Genomic DNA, 13,041 nt, shown 5'->3' on the forward strand with positions numbered 1-13,041 from the left:
TTGAAGAAGAAGAATGATAATAAAAAATTCCATTACTGGTCCCAAACACATGTGGTTTGATCTCTACTTAAAACAAATGCATTCCAACATAGCATTTCAAAATGTCTTCACTGAGCTTTTCTTTGATATGATCACTGAACATACTGAAAATCCTCATTGTGCTCTCTCAAGGCTGTAAATTGAATTTTTCAGTATCACCTTATCAGGTGTTTTTTCTATCTCAGAATCCATTTTCTTTTGTATACAAAGTACTTTATAGTACTTCACTAACTTACAATAATTTATAATTTAATTAAAAGAATTTTTTTTTGTTTGTGAAAGACCTACAGAAAGTGATGCTACAATTGTTCCTGTAACAGTAGCTAACAATAGATTGTTATAAACCTTAATGGTTTATTAAAAAAATATACAGTCTGTACATTTTCTTATACCTTTGACTTTTTTTTTTTTAAGCCATTCATACAATTTAAACATAGAACTCTAGTATTCACCTCAGTAACTGAGCACTGGCAGGATCGAAAACTGGGATTTTTTGTGTTTAAGTTACAGCCAAACTTCAGATTTATTAACCAAAAATGATTCTTTAGTCAAGATGGAGGGAAAAAAACTAAAATTAAGCTGGCGTGCTTGAATTATTTTGCACGTTTTGAGGCTAATTGTAATGTCAGTGTTTCGTCATAGAATTAAGTGTTGTTGGGTTCCCTTTCCCCCTCCCAATTATCAGTGCTAAATTGATAATGAAGAAAAAAATGACAGAATTACTGCTCTCTCTTATAAGTATGAAGTCTGAGAAAATCTATTGAGCGTCTGTGCTTTAACCTTTAAATAATTAGAAAAGTTGGAGTTATAATACCTACTTAGAGACAGACTTTGGAATGAAATGTAGAATGGCACATACTTTGTTTTAACCATTTCATTTTCTATGTGTGTTGCACATTGCCCAGGACCCAACTAACAGGCCAGTGAGCACTGGATATTTGCCAGTGGAAGCAGCTCCCTCAGAGCACTGCAAGTTATTATTGTAACCTGCTTTGCATTTGCACTAATCATCTGCTTCTATGCAGCTGTTTTATTTTGGCTTAGGGATTCTTTTTCTCCCCTTTAGGACTTTAGCGTATTGTTTCATAGGCACTTCCTGCAGGTTTTCACTCTTAATACCATCCTCCTTTCTGATGGCTTATTTAATTCAGGGCTTGCGTTCTTGTTTCATTTTAGAATCAACTCTTCTCTTGCAGCAGAACACTGGAGGTAAAAAAAAAAGGTTTCAAATAACAAACAAATCCATGAGGCTATCATGATTTTTGCTACCATTCCCTTGCATTCTCTGTCTGTCTCTCCTACACCTGTCTGCCCACTTAGAGCGTTCCCACGGGAATCGGAGGCTGAACATTATCTGTACTACCTGTTTACACTGCAATAAGTAAAAAAGGCCTGTTCTTTCTTGATGGTACAAGATAGGTGTTAAAGGGATATGGGTGTACAGGTTGTGGGGGGCGGGGGGAGATTGTTTTGGGTTGTGCTTATTTCCCTTTTGATTGATTGATTCGTGAATTTAGATTTGTGTCGGCAGAATTGTTCTAGTCACAAATGCATATAAGGAAGAACATGAGTGACTCCTTGTCTTTATGGCGTTCATGAAGGTCTTTCTATTGACTTAGTTAGTCGGGGTGGTTCAGCTTCAGAGAGTGCCAGGAACTGGTCCTTTTAAGTGCGCTTGTTTTGTTTTAGAAAGGCAGCAGTAGCTACCATGATAACTGTAAGGAACAGAAAATTTATTACTCTCTTAGACAATCTGTGGGTAGCTTTTGTTATCATTCTCAATGCTCTTATTCTTCAGGAACCCATTAGGGTTTCACTAAAGAAGCTTTCTTCTTTAGAATTAAAACCCTGGAAATCTTGGGAATATCTGAAAAGTCTAATTTTATATCGACTTTGTAAGTTATCAGACATTTAAAGAAAACTTTACTGCTGAACACCGTAGTTCTTATTACTGCTATTTAGTAGTGATCATTAGTAGCACTTGTCACATGTTTTTTACTTTCCTTAATCAGCTTTCACAATGATTTGCTGTGTTTATTTGGTTTTAAAACCAGTGGTGTTTATCTCACGGCTTTAATGTCTTGTGGGATTTACTTAGCAAGATGCTTCAACAGAAGCATAGCTGTAGGTCTGTAAATACTCCTTTATAAAAGCTTCACTGGAATTACTGCTCTGCCTAAACACCTTTTTGAAGAGGGACTATGCGGTAGAAGCAATTCTGTGTAACAGGGATGGAGATGGAGAACAGTCACTTGGCTGACATGGACCTGGCTTGCACTGTTGTCACAGAACATACTTCTGACTTCATCTGTCTCACAGCAACATTTGGAAGTAAACTCAGATTTCGGATGACACGGCACGAGAACAGGAGTGATGCACTTTGGGAGGTGTTGGCCAGGATGAAAGATAGCTAGGGAAGTCCAAGACAACCATCCACAAAAACTCTGTCTGGACATATAGGCACCTGGGATTTTGAGCTAAAAGTCCTAATATAGAGCACATACTGAAGTGCCCTGTGCACTGCCTCAGCTGAGTGATTTGGAGCTTATTCCCCAATTAAAGATGTTTTGAGATTCAAAAAAGTAAGTGTCCATATACTTCATGCCCCGATTGACTCACTTCCCGTGCTAGAGGGGTAATCTTTGTTGGGCTTCTAGCCATTGCTATCTTTCAGATAAAAGATATTGAGAAGGATTACAAATTATTTCTTGAGTAATGTACTGTTTTTCTATGACACTGCATTTTTTATAATCAAATGACTGTAACTTACCTGACGAATGTTTCAAATATTAAGTCTCACTGGGAAACTAAATACAGGCTTGTTTTCCAGTTTAAAGGATAAAAAGGGAATTTACTTTCTTAGCCCCCCCGCCCCGACTCAGAATCCAAATGCAATTATAGAAGATGGCTCTATTCATTTGGTAAGGACAATATCAAATACATGAATAGAGAAGAATAATTAATATCCTTAATACTATTGTTACAAAGTATCTCTCATATAACTATCTTTACTATCACAATTCCTCACTTTTTTTTTTAAGTCCTAGTTATTAAGGACTTTAAGGACTCCCTAAATATAGCATTAAAATTTTGAATTTTAGGTCATATCAACTAGCTAATTACCTCAGGTATCTTTAGCTAATAAACTGGCTTTAATAGTTTAGTGGTGTGAATGTTTGCTTGGCTCCTCATTAAAGCTGCTTTGTGCCTCTGAATTGTTGGGATTTTCAAAGCAACGTGTTTAATGGAAGGAGTTATGTATTACATTTTAAAGTTTTTAATTTAAATTTTCAACACTATTCCTTCTACCCCAACTTTATTATCAAATGCTTGCAGGGAAATCTTTGTTAGCCTACAGTGGTAATAATCCTTTCCCTCCCCCCTTTTTTTAATAAAAATAATTCATGGTGAGGAGACCACATTCTTGGAATTTAGAATATATTTATGCACAGTGCACTGTTTATACAAAATGCCCCATTTCTGATAAATGTACAAGTAGGGGGGTAAGCATACAAGTGGGTAGCTAAATAGATGTGGTGAAAAGTTAAATACAGAACAAAAAAAACCCCCACTTGAAAACAATACCCGGGCAATATCTGCCTATAGTACATGGAATCCAAATGGTATTCATATAAAAGTGTTATAACTCATTGCAAGTAACAGTGACAGAAATTTAGACTCACCTTGTATCCTTCAAGTGCTGCTCTTATGCAAGATTTTCTGTTGCATAAGGCTCAAAGCAGTGCTCAGAAGTAGTGGTGTTTCAGGATACATATTATCCTGTGCAGTTGTTTTCTTCACATTTAGAAGTCAATGTATAATGTATAAGGTAAAATAGAATTTAAAGGATTGTTGGAAATATGAAACAGTTTTTTGTTTACAAGAAGCTGTATCAAAGTAGTGTCAATTTATGCTCTTTAGCAATGTTCTCTTTTTCATAGTGGAGTAGCTTATTTCTCTATAGCACACTTCTATGGAAAATTTCGGGTGTAATTTAATGTAATGTAAAAAGTGCCTAAGGTGCTTAACAATGATACCTTTTTCTGATTCTGGTAGTTTATTTCTGCTATTTTATTATACATTTTTTTTCCATTGAAATGGCTTATTTGTAGATATATTGTTGTCTTTTGATTTAAGTTTTGGAGTCCTTTTCGAAATGGGATTAGGCATGAAATAGCTCAAAGGTTAAAACATCAATAACAGTCTATAGGGATATGAACCACTACTAGAAATAATTTAATGCCTCATTAGTTGTCATTGAGATATATGCTGTAAAGAAGCTTTTTTTTCCTAAACTTGTGTAGTCTGTGATGTGACATTTTCAAACTAGTTTATGAAGCCACTGCATGCTTTAATAAAAACCCACCCTGTAAAGTCCTGTGAATTTGTTAGCTGTGTTTTCTTTTCCATTCTTAGAGAATGTAGTTTCTTTTCCTCGTGGATGGAAGAAGGAAAAAAAAAAGCAAAAGACAAAAAGATTGCTGACTATATAAGCTTATTATTGACCATAAAGCAAAAATTGGTTGGTGTTGGCTTCTTTGGTTTTTTTCTTTGGTTGTTTTTCTTCCAGATTAATGATTGACAGCCTCTGAACATGGGGAAAAATGAAACATAAAGCAGAATGATTTGCAGAAAAAAGAGTAGTCTTTTTGATGGGGCATATGCTGGTAAACCAATGCAGCTGTTAAATTTTTCCAAGAAAAGGAGCCTGAGTGGGTCAAGGTGGTGGTGAAAGAGTCAGGGACTGTTGGGTTAATTCATGCACTCATGGAAGCACTTGCAGAAAGTAGCAGAAAGTTGGTGGAAACTGAGATAAAGTGTAGACAGAGGGGGAAAATGTGTTTTAATATCTCATATGTTGCCTTTAAATAAAACCTTTTTGTCTTAAACTGCTGTGGGCACTGTGTCAGTGCATGTTGGATGGCATCACAGTTTCCATTTGAATAGAGGCAGACAGAGGATATGCCGTGTTTCCTGTGTAATTCTTTATAAATGCTAAATTTAATGATCAATGATGATGGATTAAGATTATGTTGGTTGTATCAGTAGAAGTAAAGACTGAGACTCTGCATTTCTTTTACTTTGGAAACTGATTTCGCTTTCCAGAGACAGTACAGTCTCTGTAACCCGGTGCAGCGAAGGAAGATTTCACTTCAGTATGATGAATTACAGAAACTATGTGTTGCTAGGTAGCTAGTAGTAGCCTTCAGCATGAAAAAGTGTAGGGTCAATCTTTATTTCAGGAATATAATGTGAGGTACATGTGTGTGTGTTTGCTTAAATCCATTAAAAATACATCAAGAATTTCAGATGATCCAATATGAAGCATTCAAGTCATAGCTGAGCCTCAAATGCCATCTACCTAAATATCATTACTTTTTCTCAAGTCCGATTAATTTTATTTCCTCTGTTGACAGAATAACCACCCAGGCACTACATGAAGCATGAAATATTTTGCTGCAACTGTGTTTTATAAACCAGAATTCTTTTTCATGACAGTACTAGAGGAAATGCAGAAGTGAAAAATTAAGAAGTTATTTACCTCTAAATGGTGTTGGAAGTGACATTGAAAACTTAAGCACTGCACAACACATTGTGCTACAAACTCTATTTTGCATGTCAGTAATAAAAGGTTTAGTTTTGAATGCATGACACTTATTTTTCTGAATTAGAGGTGTGGAAAAAAGGGTGTTTTACCTTTGTCTTTTCTCCTTTGGATGGAACATTTTTGCCTCATTTCCCACCTCTCATTTTTTTATTTTTTATGTTTGTTTTTATTTTTTAAATATTTTTTAATTTATTTTATTTTTACCTGCTGAGAATGTTGCTGCATAGAGAAATCACCCTAAGAGGTGAAATTCAATTTAGACCACGTAAGCACTTAGATTCTACCAGGATCTAAGAGCAAGAATGAGTTGGATTTTAGTCGGTGCTAAAATACTTGCTATGGCTGCTGACCTAATGGTATACCAGCTCATTTTAGAAACAGTGTAGCAGGAAGAAGTGTTACTCTCTATATGCAAATTAAGAACTAATATGTGACCAGATCCCAAAGGAAAGCAAGATGATGTCTTTTACAGAAAGGAGGGTAGAAATAATTGGAAATGGAAAATGACTTCAGAAAGATAGAAGGAAAGAGCTTAGTATACGTATTGCATCTCTCTTAATCCTGTGAGCAATTTTTCCCAGTAGTTGCTTGATCTGTGGGTGATTTATGTAAGTTGTGTTAAATTTTTACATGAAGTATTCTGTTACTATGGTGATAGGTGCCACTCCACACAGATTGCTTAAATAAAATTAAGGCAATTCTTTGTACTCAGTAAGCTGGGTAATTGCTATTAGTTTGTACACAAGGGTTATGAACTTAGAGAACTGCAGGTCATTAAATATTCAGGGAAAGGCTCTAGACTTTTAGAAGCATTTGTGTAGGTTGCATAGGAAATGTCCTTTTATGCAGCATTTATTTAATAGCTTGCATTATATTTTTCACAATAGAGATTTTTTTTTTCCTCTTCCCTTAGTATCTTAAATGGTGTGTGCTCACCATTCTGTTTTCTTCCATCTCCGTCGGTTCTTGCGCATGTTTCCAATGGGGGAGGACAGAGTGGGTTGCTGCAGATACAGAAGAGCTCTAGCTTCGGGGGGGGGGGGGGGGGGGGGGGCAGGGAATAATAATAGAGTGAGGATGCCATAGACCCAGTGTCAAGAAACTGCAGGGATTGAATAATTGTAGCAGAAGTGGGAAAGAAAGCAAATATTTCTGAACGGCAGTGGGAAGAAAATCGACAGGATTTGTGTGGGAAGCGAAGAGGAGTTGAAAATGGCACCCAGGTTGTGAGCTTGTGGGACATAAGGTGGTGGAGTTGTTGACAGAGATAGGGAAAGAAGGGGGGAGCAGGGAGGGTTCGGGAAGAAACGTGATTTCAGCTTTTCAGCATACTGCGTTAGGGCTGGTGGCAAATATCCAGGAGGAGATTCTGAACTGCGAATGTGAACAGAAGGGACGAGAGATCTGTGACTCATCCGCACAGAGACGATAATTAAAGCAGCATGATTTTAGGAGGCTGCTGAGCAATAGGGAAGAGGTTGCAGAAAAGGGGAGAGTTGAGGATAGAGCTCCCTGGGACCGTGGCAGTCGGAAGGAGGAGGAACAGCCATGACGGGAGACTCTTTTGGAGCAGCTCAGTGGGAAGAAAGTCAGGGAAAGCACATATTCTGGGAAGTCTACTTAGAAATACAGTATAGGTGTTTAACAATGGCTGTGTAATTTTAAAAATTCATTTTGTATGACAGCAGCCAAGGATTACCTGTGCAAGCACTGGGTTGTTGCACAGCTTAAGAGGAGCTTGCTGTTGCATTTTAGGTAGCAAGACAGGAAAAAGGTATTTCCTCTTCCCCTCTCTCTGTTCCAAACATTTGTAATTGTCAGTGTCCCCAAGGCCCCCACCTTTTGTATCCAAAGTCCTGCTAGTCCTCTTAAAATCAAAGATGTGGTAAAGCACCTCAGGAAACCTCTGCCTGTGTCACGCTCTTAATCACTTTGCCTGCTGCCAGAGGCAAACGTTACCTGCTTCCCAGCTTCTGTAGCTTTGGGGGTATTTACCTGTTTCTTGTTTTGGGGAGGAGGGGTTGGAGGGAAGGGAGTTGAACAGATCTGTATATCTGCCAATCTGTATTTTATTATTCCAGTAATTACCCAGACATACTTGTAAATCGCAGTCTGAGCAAAGTTCCCTAATATCATTTAGTTTTCTAATTGTCATGCTCTATAGAACACAGCATTTTGCCATAGCCTATATTATATTGAACAAGTTTATTGTTTCAAAGCTGTCATTGTTTAATCCTGCCATCTGCTGTATTAGATATATTTTCCATGCATTTTCTAAGTAGTGAAAGGCTAAATTGACTCAACCTATCTTACCTTTGTACCTGTTTGGAAATTATGTACCGCTGTCTTGGTCTGAGAAAAGCGATGAAAGGTAATAATAAACGAAGGTACTATGAAAGCTGTGAAACTTTTGCCTTCTTCATGTGTTGGCAAAGCTTTAGACTTTGTCAATATTGTTGTTGAGAACTTTTGTGAAAACCTTCAGTGATGACTCCAGCAAACCTCAGTCTTCTGGCTCTCTTGCCATAGCTGAATTGGGCAGAATTCAAACCAAATGAGCCATTCTAGAGCCAGTTCCATAAATTCTCTAGAGCTAGTGACACTTGAACAGGCTCGGAGTGGGCTCCTTGAAGCCAGAACAACTTCTTTTTCTTGGTGCAGTGCTGAGACTGAAGGGACTGGGAGTTATGATCTGAGCATTCTCAAGTTAATTATTTTTTATTGTTGCTAAGTAGCAAGACCAACAGACCATCCATTTGACATACACTGGTATTAAAGGATTCAGTTACAGTTCTAATCAAAGGGATTTAAAGGATGGCTTGGCTTAGTTCCAACCAATGGCTACATTGCTCAAGAGAGATTTTATACCAAAGGTTTGGCAATGCATGAGAGTCTGAACCCTCTTCTAGCAATCATGTAATTCATTATTTTTGTTACAAATAGAGAACTGGAGTTACATAGTTTAGAACATTTTGCGTGACTTCAAAATAATGGTGACACCAATTCTATGAGACATCTGTTTTTAAGCAGTACATAAAATCTAGCTGTTGCCCTCTTAAAACTAGACATGGAAGGTGTGTGGGATTGCTCATGAAAGATGCATTTCCCAGGCAATTTCACTACCACTTTTAAAACTGTGTTCCTAACCTTGCCTACATTTTATCAGCAAAATACTGGTAAAAACAGTGCAATATACACACACACACACACATATGTAAATCATCTTCATGTAAATTTAGTTGGACTGCCCAGGAAAACAAATGAAAAAAACAGCGAAGAAGCTCCACCAGAAGCAGCTTGATAGCTGCCTGGAGAAGGCACGCTCTCATGACAAGCTCTTGTTCTTTGCAAGTTGTCTCCACCTGTGTAGCACCACACAGCCTGCTTTTGAGCAATGCTGCTGTCATATGAATTCACAAAGGACATTTTTGGGCTAACACGTTACCTGAGAACCAGGAGATCTGGTTTTTGTTCTTGACAATCGTGTAACCTGCTTCTGTATCAGTTCTGCCTAGGAAATTTCCTTGCCTTGGAGGAAAAAATAAATCAGGATGACTAAATATACATGAGCAACTAAGGCATTCTGCTGAACAAGAAAATACAGTGAAAGAAGTCCACGCCCTCTCCTGAGCACTCTGATCTAAGGATTACTAGAAATGCTGAAATGTTGCTGATTTGTTGCTGAAAGAACTAACACATTTCTCCAGTTCTTCCTTTTTGTATCCCTTAACTATTTGTATGTATATATTTTATTTTCTGAGCTAGCATATCTTTATTCTGAAGTTAAGTCGTGGAGTTGGCAGAAACTTAAGACTGCCAAGTAGAGTGCAGTGCAGCAGCTGCCTAGAATATGTGGCAAAACTACGAATAATAATAGTAGTAGTAGTAATAATAATGATAGTAATGTTTCAAGATTATAGCCTGCAAGTACCCTGAGAGGAGTTTGACAGATAATTGCAGTAGGTAATTTGACAGGTTGCGACTCGGACTTGTAAACCAGATCATATACATGCAAAAATAGAAGTGTTTTCTGCTGAATATTATCGCAAAGTTATAGTACTGGAGAACTGCATGAACATTTTTTCCCTGTGAGATATATGAGCAGTAGGATGAGTTGGCAAGTCTTCTAGATCTCAGTACTTCACATTTTGAGTTGAGATTTAATCAACTCGGGTGCAAAGAAAAGGACTAAAGAATAAGAAAAGTGCTGGTGTAATTAGCTGACCTCATTCCCCACTTCTGTGACTTACTAAGGCAAATGTTTAAAAAGAAGGCAATAATAGTGAGCGGAGAAGAAAATAAAATAGAAAAATAAAGCATCATAAACATTGCATATGAAAAATAAAATTCACAAATATTTGTATTTCATATACGTTGCCTCATGTGTGAATTGTTCTAGCAATGCCTGGGACAGGGTGGGGTGAGATGTGTACATTTTGCAGCATTGTCACGAGTCAGTGCTGTCTAATTCAGTGGGTTTAATTTAAGTGTCTCTAGTAATTATTATTTATGACATTACAATAGGATCTTTGCAGATAAAACTTGTAATTTTTGTACAAATAATGCAGAATTGTGGTTATGAAGGTCAGAAGTTCTGGAAGAAATAGAAGTGATGCCTCTCGGTTGCAGTGTAGCATAGGTCTTGCTAGACTTAAAAATCGGTTTTAAAACTATACGGGGATTGAAAGTGCAGAAGAACCCTCTCCTGGATTGTTGTGGTTTGTTCTCGCTCTTCTTATCTTCCTCCCTTCCTGATTTTTTTTTCTTTTTCTTCCAGTTTTGGACCTCATGTTTCCCTTTTTATTAGGATCTTAGCCTAGTTCCAGCTGTCTCCACACTTTTGCCTTTTTTGATGCATGAGGCAGAGCTGGAAAGAGTGACCATGAAAATCTGATACTAGTAATCAAGTTGTTCTATCATATTCTCCTTTTATGTCTCTTTCTTTGTGCATTATACTGTCCCATTTCCCTTTCTGAAACTGCTAATGGCCAATATTTGACTACATCTTCAGGAAGTATAAATTAACACAGAACTGCTTTTGTTGCTTTATTAGCAATCTGCATTATTAATCTTTTAGAAAATATCTTTTAGAAAATAATGCGCATTTAGAAGATAACCTTAGGCTGTTTCAGCTGGTTTGGTTTGGTTGGTTAGATGAAGATCTAATAGCCTAGCTTTAGTTATAGTTTGTCAGTGAATATACGTGTGAAGTTCAGAGAATAAACAGGTAAAAGTAAAATATCTCCTCCTTGCTGTATCTGTGTATTTCATTTCAGGGGTAATCACAGTATTATTTCACTAAGTGAATTGCAAATTGTTAGCTTGTGTAGGAGTAAAGCTTGGTTGCAGATTTTTTGTGTGTTCCTCATTTTCTAAAGTAGAAAAAAAGTTTATGTTAAACTTGCATATGATCTGTTTCTTACCTGAATTGCAATGTTTTGCTACTGTGGTTAAACAGATATTTAAGAAGATCTTTCAGGAGTAAGATATGGGCTTGTAGTCTGGGTATGGAAGGAAGAGATGTTCTCCAGCTGTGGGTGGTAAGCTATTAAGAATACAAATTTATTTCTAATTGCATAGTTAGTGACTCTTTTTATAGTTCTCAAGTGCTTTAAGCTCTTTTAGTTGAAATGAAACGGGTATGAAAAAGCAATAATTGTAAATGGTAAAGGCCCCCAGTAATAAGGATTCAGCTTATCATTCTACCTAAGGGATGTTTGAAGAGGGTGGGCACAGTTATCCTCAGCACTTGCTTAAAGATAAAGCACAAAGCAGTGGAGTGACTTAAAAAATCTAAGGGGAAATAAACTGTTCACTAGGAAAGAAAGTGACATGTAGGTTTTGCTCTTGGGATCATTCAGCAGCAGTCTCAGCCCTCATCTCTAGGGTTGGCTGCAGGAAGTTAAAAAGAGCTTGCTACGATGCGGGGATCAGCTTGGTGACCTTTTCTAGGTTTCTTTGAATCCTAGACTTAGGGCTGCTGTGGGCTATGCCGACATGGATCTTTCCACTCCTTCATGTTTCACTGAGTTCATGCTTGAATTATGTTTAGTTGGATGTCATTCATGTATGGAAAAAGTATATTTTGGAATTGTTTTTTTACCTAAGCATTGCATTTGCTGTTCTCCGTTTTTTCTGTCTTTTATGGTTTACTGAACTGCTAATTTTTATTTTGCCTGGATATGAAGATGCAGCATCAACAATCAGCTGTCTGCTATGTGATGAACTCATTTAGCAATTCCTCTTCCCAGACCCTGGATTTGTAGGCAATTGTGTGTTGAGGAGAGAATTTAAGGGTGAGGCCACCTGCCCTTATATACAGACTGGATGCCTGAGAAGTTTTCCACTTGCTTTACTGTCTTTTGTAGATTCAGAAATATTTCATTTATATATATATGCTTGGTTTGTCAGAAATAAGCATATTTCTTTAGTTTCCTTCATGATTGTGTGGAAGATTTTCATTTCAAGGATGTAGCAGTGTTTCTCTGTTATTCATTGGTTTCTTGGTTGTAATAAACCTCTACAGCATTTAAGAACCCAGAATCCTTCTTCCCTTAGAGGTGAGACTTCTCAAACAGTATCCTCTTTAAGCTGAATATTTAAACTTATAGTAAGCTCTTCCTATTACCAATGAAATAATTATGACTGCTTAAAAGCACTTTTTTTTCAATATAAATGTTGCAATCCCTTCCTGCTATTTTTGCAAAATGATTCATAAGAAACCATGCAGAACGTAGATGTATCCAGATTGAAAATGTTACATGCCCTCCCACATATAACAATGAAATGTGTGTTTTGCTACTAAGATTGCAAATACTTCATTGATGTCTGCATATAATTAAACGTGTTAGATTTTCTTTCCGGCTGTACTTACTGGCAAATGTTTCCTGAATGCCAACAGCTGTTATTAGGAAAATACTCCCTGATCAACCTGCTGCTTCCGCATAGGTTGCTTTATATAAAGCTTAAGAACACATTGGCTTTTCTTGCATGAGTAACACCAGAAGCGTTTCATGGATTAAAAGTTCATTTTTTAAAAACAGTTGCGTATAACAAAGTTGTTTTTCTAACAGGATAAACTGATTTAAAAATGAGACTTAAAACATGAAAGCTTAGTCACATTTTTCATGTGAGTTATTAGGTAGGATACAAAGCATCAGTTCTAAACAGAGCTTGCACTAATTACCATAAAGCTACGGCATCTGATGAACTTAGAAAAGAGTGGTTCTTTCACCAATGTTGTATTTCATGTGCTCTCTGTCTTATTAATTCCATTTCTCTATATCCTCTGAGATTTTGGCCTGTCAGAAAAACTTGCACAGCCCCCAGCCTCTGACCTGTTAGTCTTGCTTATGGAAACTGCCTCACATGCTACATAAGGTGACAACAATGTG

General features: G+C 37.1%; 1 protein-coding gene across 4 annotated transcripts in view; it reads left to right on the forward strand.

Moving 5' to 3' along the window:
- Positions 1 to 13,041, forward strand: part of CNKSR2 (connector enhancer of kinase suppressor of Ras 2) — a gene marked incomplete at both ends in the record, with an annotated part of 215,875 nt that overhangs the window by 63,328 nt on the left and 139,506 nt on the right. The window lies entirely within an intron of this gene.

Source organism: Platalea leucorodia, assembly GCF_965183815.1.
Source record: "Platalea leucorodia genome assembly, chromosome: 2".
Taxonomy (NCBI): domain Eukaryota; kingdom Metazoa; phylum Chordata; class Aves; order Pelecaniformes; family Threskiornithidae; genus Platalea; species Platalea leucorodia.